A 9974-nucleotide genomic window follows, 5' to 3' on the forward strand; every position below is an offset into this window, starting at 1 on the left:
AGGGTTATTGCAAGTACATTACGTTAGTGAGGAGATTTGCTGATATGTTTACTTAAGGGGGCGGTTCATTAAGAATTTGTTAACATTGGACTTGAAGACAACCAAGTTGTAGTCCGGAGGGAAGCAGGCAGACAGAACAGAGTTCCACAGGCGTGCAGTTCTAAGAAAGAAGCTTTGTTCATGGAATCTGCGTTTTGATTTAGGCACAGATATAGAGTGGGGGAAATTTTTCACAGTGGATTCAGCTAGACGGGTGTTTTTCGTGAAAGATTGGCGAGGGGGGACCAGAGATTGGAGTTCAGACGAGCATCTGTCATGGAAATAACGATAAAACAAGGACAGGCTCGCAACGTCTCTTCTGTGGGAGAGAGGTTGCAGGGTAGAGAAAAGGGCATCCCCCACTAAGCCACGAAGTCTATTTTGTACTCTGTCAAGGCAGGATAGGCTGTTTTTAGCAGCTCCTGCCCAGATATGGCAACAGTATTCCATCCTTGGACGTACTTGGCTTTTATATAGATAGAGAATTGCATCCGTAGTGAGATATCTTCTGGAGCGGTAGAAGGATCCCACCATCTTTCCAGCGACCTTGGCAACAGACTTGATGTACGTGTTCCATTTCAGATCAGGAGTAAAGGTCAAACCCAGAAGCTTGTCAAAACACGGGGCCTCACCCAGACGAGAGCCATCCATCACAATTGATGCCAGCTGGGGAGCAGAGCGTTGATGATGTAAGGATAGGAGTTTGGTTTTGGATGCATTAAAGGTAACCAGCCACATCTTCCCCCACTGAACCACGCGCTCGAGATCAGAGGAGAGAGAATCAGAGAGAACTTTGTCATTTACAGCCTTTGATGTGTTGCCATAGATGGTCGTGTCATCAGCATAGATGTCAACGAATGATTTAAGTATGTGTTTAGGGAGGTCATTGATGTAGATCAGGAAGAGAGTTGGGCCCAGGATTGACCCCTGAGGGACTCCAGCATTTATATTGCACGCCTCCGATTTTTGTCCATCTACCTCTACTCTTATGAGCCTATCGGAGAGAAATGATTTAATGATTGAGAAAACATTTCCAGTTATACCGTAGCTGGAAATCTTGTGAAGTAGACTCTTATGCCATACCTTCTCGAAGGCCTTTGATATGTCGAGAGCAATTGCCCTCACTAATCCTGTGGGATATAACCGTCAGCACATCTGCGGTAGATCTTGCAGAGCGGAAACCATATTGTGTGTCACTAAGAAGGTTATTCCTGCTGAGGTGGTTGACTATTTCTCTATTTAATATGGATTCCAGCAACTTACTCATAACACACAGGAGACTTATAGGTCTGTATTGAGAGGGAGATGACTTATCACCTGAATTCTTAAATACAGGGCAAACTGATGAGGTCTTCCAGGGAGTCGGAAAGCACTTCTCCTTAAGGCAGCGCTTAAATAGTTTCGTAAGTATGGGAGCAAGTTCTGGTTGAAGCTTTTTTAACACTATAATTGGGATGCCATCAGGGCCAGTTGCTTTACTGGAATCTAGGTTCTTTATTAGCTTGGCGACCTCATGCACGGATATTTGTATGTTACCTAGCTTGTTCTGTGTTATAGGAGGAAATATGGGGAGTTGATGGCCTTCGTCGCATAGGGTAGAATTAGCTGCAAAGTTCTTTGCAAATAGTTTGGCCTTGTCTGACGCTGACGAGATGACCTCTGGTCCATTGATAATGGTTGGGATAGAACGCACACTTCTGTTCAGGATCCTATTTGTTATTTGCCAAAACTGGTGGCATCCAAGCCGCTGATCAGCTACCTTGGATTTAACAGACTGGGCATATAGCTCTCTTGCATTTTTTATTACTCTTTTACAGTGGTTGCTGGCAGACCTAAAAGCAGCTTTAGTCTCAGTGCATCTATTACGTTGGTAGCTATGGAAAAAGTGATTTCTGTGCGCGATAGCAGCAGCACATTCTGGGGAGAACCATGGCTGGCTGTTAGGTTTTTGTTGGAATTTTTTAGATGGTATGAATTGTTACACCCATTATTTAAATTCTATTTAATTTCATATGTTCTCGAGCAACGCCGGATGGCCCTCTTTCTATAAAAAACAAAAAACAAAACAAAAAAAAAAAAGAAAAAAAAAGAAAAAAAAAAACAAAAAAAAAGAAGAGAGCAACTTTAACACAGAGAAACAAAATCTGCCAGCGATTCGAAGTTTAAAGCAATTTAAAAAGTTAAATCAATTTAAAAAGTTAAAGCAATTTAAAAAGTTAAAGCAATTTAAAAAGCTAAAGCAATTTAAAAAGTTAAAGCAATTTAAAAAGTTAATGCAATTTAAAAAGTTAAAGCAATTTAAAAAGTTAAATCAATTTAAAAAGTTAAATCAATTTAAAAAGTTAAAGCAATTTAAAAAGTTAAATCAATTTAAAAAGTTAAAGCAATTTAAAAAGTTAAAGCAATTTAAAAAGTTAAATCAATTTAAAAAGTTAAATCAATTTAAAAAGTTAAATCAATTTAAAAAGTTAAATCAATTTAAAAAGTTAAAGCAATTTAAAAAGTTAAATCAATTTAAAAAGTTAAATCAATTTAAAAAGTTAAAGCAATTTAAAAAGTTAAAGCAATTTAAAAAGCTAAAGCAATTTAAAAAGTTAAATCAATTTAAAAAGTTAAATCAATTTAAAAAGTTAAATCAATTTAAAAAGTTAAATCAATTTAAAAAGTTAAAGCAATTTAAAAAGTTAAAGCAATTTAAAAAGTTAAAGCAATTTAAAAAGTTAATGCAATTTAAAAAGTTAAATCAATTTAGATAATAAAATGAGCTTTCTGCAATGTGAGGGGCGTATCCAAGAAGGACCCAAAAGAGGGGACGTGCACTCGATTCCTAAGGGCAATTTTTATATGTTTCTTCCATTAAACATTTGTTATCAGTGAATTATAACCGGTACTACAAACCGAGATAAACTCTCTCAGAAAATGTGCTAATTAAAATTATAACGACCGTGCTCATGAAATAACGCGAGAAAAAAAAATAGGTTTAAGCATTAAAAGCAAAACTCGGGAATCTTTCTGTTGAACTCGGGAATCTTTCTGTGGAACTTGGGAATCTTTCTGTGGAACTCGGGAATATGACTGAAATTTCAAACCATGAGAGTAGCATGCTCTCGTTCCTTCAACCATGACCGCGTAGAAGTCCTAAGTAATTCGCAATTGTATTTTTGACTGTCGTCTGCATGCTTCTGAAGGTGGAAGGTTCAATCCCAAGTGCAAGCGATACTAAAAAAATACCAAGTGCAGATTATCGAGTTTAACAGAAAAATTCTCTAATTCCACTGACGGGCAATTCTAGGAAAGACGACCACCGACCTTTTTCAGGTATATCTTGTCAATTTGAGGAAGCTTTCTGTCGAACTCGGGAATCTACACAGAATTTCAGAACAGAACCCTTTATTTAATCCACGAAGGTAGCATGCCCTCGTTCTGTCAGCCATGCCCAGGTAAGAGTCTTAAGTAATTCGCAATTGTATTCTGAGTATCGCTAGCACTGAGGATTGAATCTTCAACCTCCAGAAGAGTGTAACTTACAATTAAAATTCACTGAGCATGATGAAACTGCCATTGAATCTGAGAATCCGTTGTACTTCCACTCTTACTCTCCCCTTTTCTGCATGGCCCTGCGTGTATATAAGCATGTGGGTCACTATCTTAGTGCATTCGTATGGTTGTTCGATATGAAATCGCTGATTTTCAATTTGGTTGAGAAGAAAGCTCTCGCGGAATTTTTAATTTTGATTTTAAATGATGTATTTTACAATTGAGTTTTCATTATAATACCTTTACCCTATATATCACTTTAAAGACCGTTCCTCGCTCTATATAATAGTTTAAATTACAATCGTTTTAAAAACAATTATGTCTTCTTTTCAGAGCGTTGCATACAAGATAGGGGGAAAGAAAACAAACAAATTCGTACAATGTTCTTATTTCAATTCAAGCTAAGCCGAAAAGCTGCTGAAACAGCTCACGATATCAACGAAGCGTTTGGCCAAGGAACCACTACTGAGCGCACAGCACAATGATAGCTTAAGAAATTTCGTGGTGGCGACAAGAATCTTGAAGATGATGAGTGTAGTGGTTGGCTATCGTATGTTGACAACGATCAATTAAGAGCCTTAGTCGAAGCCAATCCACGCACAACTGTTCGAGAACTTTCTTCTAAATTAGTCGTTGCGTATACGACGATTTCCAACCACTTGAGAGAGATTGGAAAGATAAAAAAAAAAACTTGATGAATGGTTGCCTCACAAACTGAACGACAACCAAAAGAAACGCCGTTATGAAGTATCATGTTCCCTTCTTTTACGCAACAAGAACGATCCGTTTCTTGACCGGGTTGTGACTTGTGAAAAAGTGGGATCTTTACGACAACCAGCGATGCTCGGCTCAGTGATTATAACGCTGAAGCTCCACGACACTTCCCGAAGCCAGAGCTGCACCAAAAGAAGGTCATGTTGAGTGCTTGGTGGTCTGCGATCGATCTCATCCATTACAGTTATTTTTGAATGCAGGCGAAACAATTACGGCGGTGAAGTACTGTCAACAAATCGATGAAATGCATCAGAAACTTCGACAACAACACTCAGTATTAATCAACAGAGAAGGCCCAATTCTTCTTCACGACAATGTCCGATTGCACGTTGCTAAACCGATCTTGCAGAAGTCGAATGAATTGGGCTAGAAACTCTGCCTCATCCGCCATACTCTCCAGACCTCGCACCTACCGACTATCACTTTTCCAAAAAAACCTAAGCGATATCAAAATCACCTTCAGCAATTTCATCATCACCAGACTTTTATGTTACTAACATACATACGCTTGTTTTGTATTGGAAAACGTGTGTTGATTATGATGGTGCTTATTTCGATTCATAATTTTTTGTTTGAGCCGAGATATGTTCATCTGAATTAGGAAATTAAAACCGCGAGAACTTCTTGTCAACGTGATATATTGATAAAATCATGACAACAAGAAAATAAATGATGGAGAGTGCTCCGATAAGCTTTAAACCCTTGTACCCTCGCGACATAAATACGCCCGACAAAACAGTCAAGCAACAAACCCCATCCTTATAGTGTAGAGATTTATCAATGCCGTCAAACCGTCTACTCAAATAGCTTCTTTTCTTGAATTGCTAGAATTTAGAATTCCCTTCCTGGCTTCAGCTTTCCTGACTGTACTGACATGCAGAAGTTCAAGTGTAATGCAAAAAGACATTTGCTGCTCAACTTCCTACATAGTGCCTCTGCAAATTTTATCTCGGATAGTATCCCCTTAAATCTAAGTGGTGCTGTGCTTTGTTTGGGGTGAAAACACAGTAAAAATATAATAAAAATTAACCGCGTGTAGGTATTGAAGAAGGTATACGTAAAAACTACTTCTTTATACTGAATGATAGACCCCAAACCCTAAACCTCACAATTCATCTCTTCTTTCCTGATTCTACTATATCAGACTATCTAAAAATACTGGCTTCCGCACCAAAACATTTATGTTATTGTTATTTTCCTTTCTCTTTGCAAAACTCAGTCATGTTCTGCAGGGCCCAAAACATAATTTTTCTCTACAAAAATAACCAAACTAGACAGCATGAGTAAATATTTGAAGAAATAAATAACTTGAAACATAAAAAAAAAACTTGTCTTTTACCATAATAAACGGATTCGATCTTAAATAACTCGAAAAGGGGTTGATAGGCCGTAAAACAAAACAACCAAATCAAACACCATAAATAAATATTTGAAAATACGTAACAAAGTATGGGGTTGTATGCAAATGACGAGCCGTGTGCAAAGTGACGTCACGGCAAGGAAAAAGAAAAAGACTATAAAAAGAACGTGTGCACAGACCGGATGACGTTCGAGAGGACAAATGCCAAAGAGAAGTAGCATGATCACGTTTTATTCGGGAAAGTAACCGGAAATAAATGTCGTTGTTACAAAAAAAGGACTAGAGAGAGAGAGAGAGAGAGAGAGAGAGAGAGAGAGAGAGAGAGAGAGAGAGAGAGACTTATCAACAAACACGTTGATAACTATGCTCCTTGCGACGTACTCTGCTACAAGGTGTTGGGTCCCGGAATCCTACACGTTCATCATCATAATAATCACGCAAATCCTTCATAGCTTAAGATGACTAGTCAGGGTTTCGGTACTTTATCCTACGGTGTTGTAGCGTTCCACACTCAGTGTGGAAAGTTTCCCCACAAGTAGTGCATAGGTAATTACCAGAATTGTGCCTTTGTTAATGTTTTTGTTCAGACCTGACCTTTATTTTTGCCTCTATTTCTGCCTTTCCTTTGTGAAATCTACTGCGCCAGCAACTCCGGTCTGCTGCTAGCTCTTCCCAATTTTTCGTGTTCATTATTCATTGCCTTTAGGTGGCGCTTTGGCCTTCTGGCCAATTGGTCAATGTAGGGGAAACCATGCATACCAATTGTCACTATCTAGCTCCCCTACTCCCCGGGGAGCTGGTCCCCATTTCCCCCATCTCTCCACATTAAAAAAACGGACTTGTGCCTAATTTGCTCAGCGAGGAAGCAAATAAATCCCGCCTTTAGGTGGCGCTTTATCACATCCTTGTAGCGGAGTTTCTGGCCGCCAATCTTTCTGTACCCATTTTCCAATTCTCCATACAATAGGGTTTTTGGGATGCGATTGTTTTCCATGTTGTCTACATGTTAACACTATGTAACCGTGTGTAACGTTACAGATATAATTAACTTCAAACGTAAAACCCCCCAACCTTTTTACCAAAATGACCGGATTCCATGTTAAATGACCCGCAAAAATTTGATATGCCGTACAACAAAACAACAAAATCGTCACGTGCGTGTGTTACTCGTGCCAATGTAACTTTGATAATTATGTATTTAATCATTTTTATTTACTATATTACTTGAACATTTATTGAAATAAAAATGCAGTAACATAAAATGAAACGAAATTAATTCCACCAGAATAAATTTCATTTTTATTTTATAAACAGGTTAGCAATTTTAATATTTTATTAATCGTCCAAACGTGGATTATACTGTGACCACTCTAAATTTGAAAGGAATTTGAAAGCTTTTAAGTTGTCGCATAAAAAATCATATTCGGTCAAAAATCGAAAATTAAACAAAATAGTCGATATTCGCTCAAAAATCGAATAAAAAAAAAAGAAAAAAAAAATCGCCGGAGGCGTTTTTATCTGGGAATGCCAACAGGGCTGCTCGGTCATTTTTTTTGTAAGCCAGAGAACGCTAATCTTGGTGCGTTGGCTTTTCAGAACCACACCTGGCATTGTGACTAACCTTCTGGAGACGAGATGAATAAAATACTCCTATATGAATACTTGTTTATGCCCGTATGGGGGAAGGGAATCTTTCGCGTATCCCAAGAGCGTGAGCAAAAGGCTGCAAGGAGAGAGTATGACTTTGCTTCAGCAAATAACAGAAAAAGAGGCAACTAGACAACGAATGACTGCTTTGAGACAACAAGAAATCGAAAACTGCAATAGAAAAAGATTGCTCTAAAACAAAAATGATTGTCTCAATAAAACTCACATAGGAAAAATGGACAAAGTATGTCAACATTGCTCATTTGAGAAAATTAAAGAAGCGACCCCTAATTGTTGCTCTTCTGGCAAGGTTGTGCTTAATAGCTTTCCACCATTGTCTCAGTTGCTGCAAGATTTGCTCTCAGACAAAGGTCCAATCTCTAAAGAGTTCCTGCAAAATCTACGCAGTTACAACAACTGTTTTGCAATGACTTTATTTGGTCACGAACATGCGGCGGTACATGGGTGGAAGCCTTCTTTTAGAATTCGTGCCAGGTTTGTATCAAAATAGGGAGTCTTTTGCCACTTGGAGATGGAGCGGCAAAGTTTATTCAAATCTACTTCTTGGGTAGTCTGGAAGAGGAACTACACAGTCGGGGACGTGAGAGTAGACTCAATCCAGGCATTTTTACATGAGAACAACAGCCCAATTTGTCAACTGAGAACAACAAAAGAGAGGATTGAAGAAGAAAACTTGGAAGAACACAAATTTGATATAAGGGAAGACCGAAAGCCGCAAGGAGAAACCCCACGGCGATTCAATGCTCCAACAACAACAATATTGGAATATTAGTGGAGAACGAACCAACAGCAAACCGAGATATTGTCTTGCATCTTAAAATAGTACACTGAAAATGATCTCCAAACTATATCCTATCTACGATACTTCACTGTACCCGTTAATGTACCCTTAATGTACCAGTTAATGTACCCCTATTGTTTTCCCGGCCTGAAATGGATTCGGAAAGAACCCCTCTCCTCTAAATAAAAAATTAAATAAATTTAGGCCATCAGAAATGATAATAGCAATTAATGCATGAAAAATTAAATTATTGACGCAATTTTATAATTTTATATGAGTACTAGAAGATGTACTCGGCGTTGCCCGGTATTAAACCTATCTTTAAATTCCTTAAAAAAAATGGAGTACCCCCCCTAAAAAAAGAAATTAAAAAAAACGAAAAGAAACTGAGGCATGTGCATGCTAGTATTATATTTGTTCTTTACAGAAATCATTGGCTTGAGTCTTGCAACATATCCTTGCAAATTAAATTTCTTTAATCTGTTCTTGACAGTAGAAAGAGAGCACTTTTTAACAATATTGCACTGTTGTTGGATTTGGGGAGCCGTTTCAAATCTGATTCTTAGGCTGCGGATCTTGATAGCATTGTCTTCCCTGTTACAAAAAAAAAAAAAAAAAAAAAAAATGAACTTATTTTTCTTTATTAAAATAAAGTATCATAAATTGTAACAAAAAAAAAAACACAATAAAAAGGAAAAATTATTTTTTTCAGGAACACTACGAAAAAGCCCTTAAAGTTCGTATTAACAAATTCGATATAACTCGAAGAAAATTACCAATATTATTATTAAATAAAGCACTCTTTATTTCTCGTATCTTCACATAAACAATTTATAACTGAAAAAAAAAATATTTCTACTTTTTTTTTTAGAGTACTTGTTCCACATTATTTTTAGATGTAAGATTTTAATATTTTCCTTGCTTTAATGAATGTGAAACTTTCGGCGTAAAATAATTTTTATATAATCTTGAAAAATTTTTTTTTAATTTAAAAGCAGGAATATAAAAAAAATAATTAAATTAAAAAATGGTAACAATTATACAAACGTTCACGATAGAAATGTACGGATGCATGGCTGGGGAAGAAAAGAAAACCAACAATCCCTACCTTTCTTTAACTACCTGACGTCATTTTCAGAAAGCCTTTTGATTTTCTGACATTTTGGGCTTCCGTAGAATCCACACTTATACGAGTTGTCGTTTGTTGTGATTCTGCGAAGCCAGTATCTCTCACTTTTGGGGGCTAATTAAGCTATTGTTCTTCTGAATAAGTGAATTGAAATTCAATATCTTAGGACTTTATTAATTATCTTTGAAATAGACCCAGAAAACTAATATTTCTTTCAAAGGACTTTTACAATGAATTTATTTAACTTCAAAATTTAGCTGAATTTGTCAGCTTTCGGATGTCATTTTTCATTATTACGTTTTTCTCAATTGCACAAACATTTTTTTCCCTTTTGGAAATTAACTTTAGACTTTAATCTTTCAAATACAATTAAAAAGTAGCCGGAAACCTTCAAAAAAGTTATGATAAACCGCTTTCCAAACTATGTCCTCCTATTTTTGCCCGCCATTTTTGCCTATATCTAATAAATACGAAATCTACATAAATGGAAATACATTTAAACATGTTCTACGACCGAGCAACGCCGGACAGCGTGCTAGTCTTATACACATTTTCCAGATTCCGATACAATTACCGATTCCGATCGCGACTCTTTATAAATCTCTAAATGTTTAACTTTAAAGTTGTTATTTTGTCCTGATTACCGTCAAAACACATGTTAAATTTGTAGATATTTTCTCACACGT

Source organism: Euprymna scolopes, chromosome 20 (assembly GCF_053919585.1).
Source record: "Euprymna scolopes isolate OS-2025 chromosome 20, ASM5391958v1, whole genome shotgun sequence".
NCBI classification, from domain to species: domain Eukaryota; kingdom Metazoa; phylum Mollusca; class Cephalopoda; order Sepiida; family Sepiolidae; genus Euprymna; species Euprymna scolopes.